We start from the raw sequence: 8879 nt of genomic DNA on the forward strand, positions 1-8879 counted from the left end.
ATTTTAAGTTTATTCATTACAGTCTGGTAGATTTCTCCCCCTCTTATCTCTGTTTTAGTGGTTTGTCTTGAAAAAGCCATTCTAAGAAAATACATGTTGTTAGGATATTCACATAGTTTCACTTCAACCATTTAAAAGTTATGAAAGCATATTTATTACATAGATTTTTCCACCTTATTTGAGTTTATTATTTGTGAGAGAAAGAGTAAACCGAGTGAAGTAATTACACAAACAACATTCAGAGGTTGTTCCAGAGTGTGTCCTGCTGTGTGACTCCTGCAGACCCAAACACTGCTCCTGGTGTTTAAAGTGGATTTAATGAAAGCTTTCATTCAGTCCAGCTCGTTAAGAGTCTTGGTTAGAGCAGATTCAGAGACTGATCACTGTAAACTGCACAGATGCAATGTCAGGGTCCAAACAGAATGTGAGAGGGTTTGACAATACATGTGAGAGCAAGTTTAAATTATGGCCTAAATGGCCTCTCATAGAAGGCATGTGTGCTATAGCGCACATGCACAACACACATCCATGATGTCAACTTTCAGTAAATACTTAAAACTCAGCTGCACTTCAAAATCCATTCCAAGGGACCTACTGTGTAAAGGGCTTACTTTAATTTAATAATTAGAGCAACTTGAAATCGGCGTGGGAGGGGTACGCTTGTTATCAGTTTAGCCACACAACCCAGGAGGTTTCCCTGTCGGCTTCTTGACTTGGATCGTTTTTAAAACAGAGTTTGCGTGTTCTCCCGCTGCCTGTGGGGGTTTTCTCTGCGTGGTCCCACTTCCTCCCACTGTGCAGAGACACGCATGTTAGGATAAGTGAGAATTCTGAATTATTCATAGATTAAAGTGTGCACGCTTTAACTGCCTTTTTGTGTTGACCCTGTAATGAGCCAGCCTCTTACCCGGTACCGCCCGGGACGTACTTCAGGAACAGAAAGACAACGTGGTCTCTTCTCATAAACGCAAAGTTGCTCTGAAGCAGGGTTGCACAAACTTTTTTCCACTAGGGCCAAAATGAGAATCTATTTGCGGGCTGCGGGCCAAATGCAATAATATAATATATGAAATACAAGTTTTTCTTAAGTTAAGTCATTTTATTTTCAATGATTAAGGTAGCAGCCAGTGCAGTGGCCCAGGTTTTTGACTTTCTGCACTGCAGCCCCTTGTATAATCATTGGGCATTCTCACTCCAAACTCATCACATATTGACGCTTAAGGTTCTGGTTTTGACACATCGGGTAACCCCCTCAAGTCAGTTATTGTTGAGATGAGAACAAGGAGGAGGAGTCCTAGTCATATTTTTGAAAAGTGTAGAAAATGCACGAGAACTAACCGTCCCAAACCCTAAACTTAACTTCTAGACATCCTATCCCTGACCTYAGTACCTAAAATTAACCAGTAATCCTGATCCCTAACATGAACCACGGACCCCAACCCAATGACCCTATGTGGCACGAACCTGGAAAAGCCCCATGCCTCAATAAGTGACGTGAGGGGGCTTCCCAACACGTTAAAATGGGACACAGAGGAAACCTGGACCAAGCGTCAATATGTGATGAGTTGGGAGTGAGAATGTGTCACATTGGGCCAATGGAAGGAATGACTTTTGGTAGGAATGTGTTTCTACATAGGATGACAGGTTACAACCATGTCTCTATGTCTTTGATTGAGTGGGGGTGAGGATGAGGGTGGGATGATGCGATTGTGTATGTTTGGGTATTTGTCAGGCTGCAGTCTGGGCTGCCCCTACTGCGGTTTATCTGGGGGCCAGCTGCTACTCGGCCCCCCAGTGGGGTGTGCGGCTGGCCGCCRGCGTGCTGGGGGTTCCCGGGGTCTGGGGCTGGGCGCTGCGGTGTGTGCCGGCCTGGCCTGGTGACTGCCTGCTGGGGCTCGGGACCTCTGGCCCTGTCGGGCTTTGGCCTGGAGGGGGTGTGCCCTTGGGGCCCGGACCTCTGTGCCCTTTCCTGGATCTGCTGTGGTATGGCGGGTGCCGGTGGGGCCCATGAGTTTGTCGCTGCTGGCCCTGGGGGCTGTGCGTGCGGTCGCTGGGGGGACTCTCCCAGTTCTCCCCTATGGTCTAATCTGGGGGGTGGGTGGGCGGATCTTCCCGTGCGGGTGTCCCTTGGGGCTCTGCGCTCGGGATCCCTCTCGGGCTCTTGGGCTCTGGTCTTCCCTATGTCTGCCTCGTGTCTTGGGGGTTGGGTCTCGGTCCTCCACAGTCACTATTAAATATTCCATTGGAGAAATCTTGTTTATACACGCATGTTCACAACTGCTCACAGACAGGTGTTCTGATCTGGGGGGTTCTGACTGGTCACTGAGTGTGTATATATGTCTATGGGTATATACAGACAATATTTATGAATGTAGGCATGTATGTACTGCATGTATATCTTTATATATGTATGGGTATGTGTATATATTTATATATGCCCTCCATGTATTTATCCATTTATTTTTCAGGTGAGCGGACAGATGTTGGATGTGTGGTCCTGTGTTTTGTTGGTGTATATTTAATATACTTCTAATCGCTATTTCAATCTTTCTATCTTTTTAATTACTTCTCTCTGTTTTTCTCTCTGTCTCTATTTTCTCTTCACTTAAAAAAGTCACTGATGATGAAGAAATAAATAAACTCAATAAACTAATATTTGGTTTCGTTTTCTACTGAAGTGACACACAAAAAAAAAGTATGACAGGTTACAATCTAACAACCACAGCAACTGCTGGTGAGCCAGTTGTGGCCTGCGGGCCCCCACTTTGGGCACCTCTGGTCTAAAGAATCAAAAGTGATCAGCGCAGAACACGGGCAACTGAAGACTTTGTCAAAATTTATAGCAGCTTGGCTTCATGAGCAAACAACTGTGGCAAACAGAACCATTGTCTGGTTGTAAACAAACTGAAGAAGAAAGATTTGCTTCTGAACAGGTAGACTTTTAAAGAATTCAGAAATGGATCTTTGAATGCAACGTTTGTCTGAAGAATACACGTTTTTCAGCGAAGAACAAGGATCACCACAAACCGTTTCAACAATATCCCTCTTTCTAATAATAGAGCATGATGAGGATGGAACAGGGATGCTAATGATTTTTAAACCTTCCCTCATCTCTGAGTGCAGATCTGAAAGTTCATTAATTGAAGATACAAGACTTTTCCTTGGTGTGCATCATATACGTGTTTATGTGGTCAGAAAAAAATGGAAAAAATTGAAACCAATTCAAGTCACATTAAAAGTAAATAAGAAACTTCACTCATTTATTTTCTTTTTTTAAAAAGTTCAGTCAGATCATGAAATGTAACCAATTTCTTTTTCGTGTCCTGTCTGGCAATGTGAAATTCAGAATTGATGTCTGAGTGTCCAAATGAAACCCAACATTTTTAACTTTCACAAGTGCAGCATAATGGCATGTCACCACGATGCTCCACTTGATATATTTAAACCTTTATCATAAATTCTTTAGGGAATAATTCATTTTAACGGACACGGGGGCTGAAAAAAGTAAATAAAGAGGAGAAAAAGTAACCATCATAAATGTAACCAATTTATAATTTTTTTACTTTAATGATTTCAACACTGCTGAGGATATAAAAGGTAATTTGTACCACATTGGGAAAAATGGAGAGAGAGGGAGCGAGAGAGAGAGAGAGAGAGAGAGAGAAGGAAATACAGAGGCCGAACCCTGATGACCCCTGACCCAGTTTAACCCATGATTATGTCCTTCCTGTCCAGGATTCTTTCAGTTTGGGACTGTGACGCTTCAACACTTCCTCAATATTTAATTATGGCAGCTAATGTAACTTGTATTCCTCTTGGGAATGATTTATTAAAAACTTTATAGATGTGATTAAAAAAAAACAACTAATGAAACCACTGACCAACCTGTTTTTCAAGAATTTTCAATGATTTGAAAGATCATAATGTAATTTATTTTAAACGACACGCTCCTTCAGCAGTCACATTCTTTACAGAAAAGAAACATCACTAGATAATGAAAATAAACTGTGTTAAATACCAAAGGAAATAAGTGTAAAAGAAGAGTGGTGAGCCATTGGAAATCTGTATTATATCGCAAAACACTTCTCATCATTTCTAGCTAAGAATTCAAGGCCTGCATTTCTGCATGTGGAGTTCTGAACACATACCAGGGATTGTAGCTGGGTTAATTTAATGTTTGATTTATTGATTCAAAAACACGTCTAAAAAGTTTTTTTAGTTTGTAATGAATGTTGAGCAGGGAGATAATGACTAGTTTTATGAAAGAAAAAATAACATAGGCCCAGAGGCTCTCTAAAACTTAGACCCCTGGGCTATTGCACCAGTGAGCTCTTTGGAGGTCTGTCGTGGTTTTACCCACAACTCCTTGCAGCAGATTGTCACGCTAAAGTTTAGCTTTAGGCTGTTAGCTCATTGGGCTCTGGTTCGTTGCAACAAGTAATTTTAGCCTTTTGTAATCATTTCCTCTAAAGAAGTTAAAAGCGTAAGGTTCAAATAACGAGTTCAGATGGTTAAGACTTTGCTCAAGGATTATAAGTTAGACAGCAAGTTCGACATTTAGTCCATGCACTTATTTTATTATTAATGTCTCAGCTTTCGGCTCCTTGCAGCCTCACAGCCTGCGTCTAAAAGCATCCATGCGCACAGAGCGCTGCAACGTGACCCTGAGCCCTTACAGATGGAAGGTGAAGCAGCCTGCGCTCAGGTCCACGCAGCAAGTTGTCAAAGCTCATCATCTTCATCCACTCCTGTGATCAATACCTCACAGCCTCCTGACAGAGTGTGTTAGTGCAACACACTCCTCTTTTACTAGTTCTGAGCAGGAAAAAAAAACACCACAAAGCACACAAAAAGAGGAAATGAAATAAGCAAATACTGTTTTTTTTAAATTAATAATACTATGAAAATCATCGATCTGGTGTAAAGAAGGTATTTCAGAAGATGCTACCCTGTCTTTGATGCTACAGAAAGCCAACGTTTCTCTCTTCACCCGGAGTTCGGAGCTTGGATATTTCGCAAAAGTTGAAAGTTCATTTCAGCAATTCTTGCACAAAGTTTATGATTTATAACTTGGAACGTAAAGGCTCAAGACTTTCCAAACAAAAGTGCTGAAGCAAAGCTCAACCTTTCACACACTTAACAGACAGTATTCAGTAGTTTAAATGACCTACACAAATTTACTTGGATGCAACCATTYAAGAATACAAGTTAAAACAGAAAAAAAGTAGCTTTCTTCCTTAAAAGTTTCAAATAAYTCACTGTGTTTCATGCCAAAGTTTTAAATAAAATAACTTGTGCGACATGTTGGCTCTTACAGCTTAGGTTGGGCATGACTCTCAGCTACTACCACACAAACTGTTAGCTCAAAATCTGAAAAAACTGACAGAGACACAGTCCTTTAGTGTTTGCTGAAGTTGACTAGATGTGGCAATTATCTTAAAATTTTAAATGCAAACTGAGCTGTAATTATGGGTTTAATTAAAGCTTTCTGATTATTTTATTAAAATACATCCAGTGGTTCATGATATTTTGCTAACAGAAAGTCAGACAGACAAATACACTATCACTGACTCATGTAAATAACCATTGTTTTCCCCACATCAGTTCCCACACTACAATATTTTCGTCTCTTTCACCTTGACTGATATTATTTCCTCACTCTTTGGAAAACAGCTCATGAAAGGACAAACTAAGACAAGTGAAACATTTTTTCCTGAATGTTTTATGAGCTGATGGAGCAGCTCTGCCCAGGACGAGCTCCCCGTCTCCTCTCTGTTTACTCTTTCCGCAAAGTTTGAGTTTGAAGTTGAGTAAACCACTGTTGGTGAAGCAGAACTTTGGCTGATCAATATACAGTAAGATAAGAGTTTCTGAAGTCGAAAATGTCAGTTTCGTAACATAATATTAAAACTGCTGTCGCTACAGCTGGATCAGGAAATAAAAGATGATCAATAACGATGAAAACAATGTAAATGACAAATAATTTGCTTTAGTTTTGCTATGCCKATGCTGGATGGCACTCTATAAAGCAAATGAATGAAATTTAGAGAAGAAAGTGACCTGTGGCCTACAGCACATACATCCTAGGAGGTAATATGTGTGAAGCAATCTGAAATGCAGCCATGCTATTTTGTGTTCAGTCCAGCCTATCATTAAAACTGCCACAGCTCTTACAACATCAGCTGCTTACATTACAGCTTTACATGCCAGAACCTTCTTAAAATATACAAACAGAGTGAAGCAGGCAGTTTTACACAGACAGATGCACACATCAGGACATGCTTACTAAATCAATAATCTTTGGTCCCTCTGGACAAACAAGATCAGAACTTCTCTGTGGTGAAAAGCTTTTCTTCCCGCCAAGTTTTATATTTTTCTTTTTATTGTATCTTTATTCTTTTACATGTTGAAATCAAAGATTTGATTTAAAGTGACAATTTATTATTATTATTATTTTTTTGCTTGAAGTGGGGTTCAGTGGGAATGGTTCGAAACTATTAAAGGGATAGTCTGGTCATTTCTGAAGGGATGTTCTGTTGAATATTACAGGACCTGAGCAGCCATGTTGTATGGTAAGATGTAAAGAAAAAAGAGGCAGAGGTTTTTGGTCAGGTTAAGCTAACAGCTGGCCAAAGGACAGCAAGTTAAATAAATTATAAAATGTAATACTTAGTGTTCAATATACGGAAGAGGATTAGGGCCACTGAAAAAATAAAAAAAGGAATTCTGACTTTAATCTCACAATTCTGACTTTAATCTCACAATTCTGACTTTAATCTCACAATTCTGAATTTAATCTCAGAATTCAGACTTTTTTCTCAGAATTCTGAGATTAAAGTCAGAATTGTGAGACTAAAGTAAGAATTCCTTTTTTTGATTTTTTCAGTGGCCCTAATCCTCTTCTGTATCATTTTACTGACTTTATAGTAGAATATTATTGTGGATCCCTATATTATAAAATGTTTGACTCACCCATGCTAACATCCAGACAGAAGGGATCCATAGGCTGCTTTCAGACAGACTGCTGGCAGACACGCAGATTAGCAGATTTACGTTCTTCCCTTTTACGTGGAAACTTGAAATCAGACTGCTCTCTAACCAGCCTTTTTATTTTCCTCCTTTTCTGCCCAGCTCATTTCCAAAGAAAGGACAGTCCCCTGGTAAAGATCAATCTGTTGAGAGCTCCCCATTCTGGGCATTAGGAAATCCTGGCTTTCTTTTGTTGGGAGGCAACTGAAAGACAGCAGTGCATGGCTGAACTCTGAATCAAAAAAAGGACTTTCTCATGCTCGCTGGCAACCAGGACAATGYCACTGCTGCCACGGCTTTGCTTTCTGCTCCTTTGGACTGTTTTCTGGGTCTCTGCAACTCTTTGTTGCACATTTGGGCATCGCTCAAGAACACAGCAATAATTATGGAGACACACAGATRGCACACACTAACTCACCACAGTAAATCATCGCTGTTGCATTTTAAATTAGCATTAGCCCAATTTATTGGTTCATTGGAAAGATGCAATAACAAAGTATTTATATAACTTTCATGATGAAAATAGAATTTAATGTTATTTTAATTTACTCCAGCATGCATGACTTTTACTCAAGTCCAAATAAATAAACTGCAACTTTTTCCGGATCTTTAAACATGAGAGTAAAGCCATGTTTGTGTTGGTTAAAGTCATTTACCTGCTCAGACAACAGTTATTGAGGTATAACCAATAGTTATTCTCTGAAAGTTTTATTTTGTTCAGTGGTTCTTGAAATATTTTCAGTTAATGCCAATGTTTTATGCAAAAGAAGAAAAAAAAGTGCAACGAGTGCTGCTCAAAGCATGTGCTGGGGACAGTCCTCAGATTCCCAATGTACAGATTTTTTTCTCAAAATCTATCAAACGGCTGAGTTGTAACCAGTATTTCCAAACTTTGCTCAACTGTGACCGCTGCCTTGAATGGGGGTAGACTCCAAAATGTATTCAATTGTAGATGGAAAATGATAAAAACACACACAGACACACACAGACAAAACCCTTATCATTGCATGTCTTTGGGGCCGTTGATAATCAGTTTGAAGATGTGTTTCAGAACTCATCACATTCTGTCAAAAAAAAAAAAAAAAAACAGCAGAAGACAAACTGAAGCAGTATTTTGTCAGAGGGATTACAGGCCTGAAAAGATCTATGGCATCATTTCATCAGATGGACTGTGACATGAGGCCATGGACATAAAGAAGACTATTTGATATCCAGACGTCTCAAGGTTAGGCTGCAAGTCTTCAACCGGAATGAAGACAGAATAATGAAAGTTAAAATGAAGTTTTCAGTTATTTTAATGTACACACCGCTATGGATGCAGAGAAACAATGCAACATTAGAGCGGTCATTTCAAAAGCAATAATGCTAACTTAGCCTCGTTGYTAATAGACTTTTGAGAAATTGTCAAATGAGATTGTTTGTTCAGTGTGTCCCATGTTTGCATAGGTTTGATCAATAACATCTCACATTTAATAATGATTGGATCAGTATAATGCTGTTGCTGCAGCAGGTGCATTTTGCACAACTATTACAGTTGCTGCACATCACCCAACGCATAAATACAGTGATGGACACGTTCGGATTTACGCACCAAACAAGAGATTTTAATGTTAAATCTCGTCCTGTGAGCTCAGGATTTTCTTTAAAACATCAGTGACTGTAAGAGCTGTTTAAAAACCTCAAAACGTCCCTGTGATGGACTTGTAACCTGTCCAGAGTGTGCCCCCGCCCCTCGCACTGTGACTGCTGGATATGGGCACCAGTGACTCTCATGACCCTGAAAGAAAGAAGTGGATGGATGGATGGATGGATAGAATATTCAAGGACACTTCTGTTAAATAAAAAAAAAA

Source organism: Austrofundulus limnaeus, unplaced genomic scaffold (assembly GCF_001266775.1).
Source record: "Austrofundulus limnaeus strain Quisiro unplaced genomic scaffold, Austrofundulus_limnaeus-1.0 Scaffold13, whole genome shotgun sequence".
Lineage (NCBI taxonomy): Eukaryota > Metazoa > Chordata > Actinopteri > Cyprinodontiformes > Rivulidae > Austrofundulus > Austrofundulus limnaeus.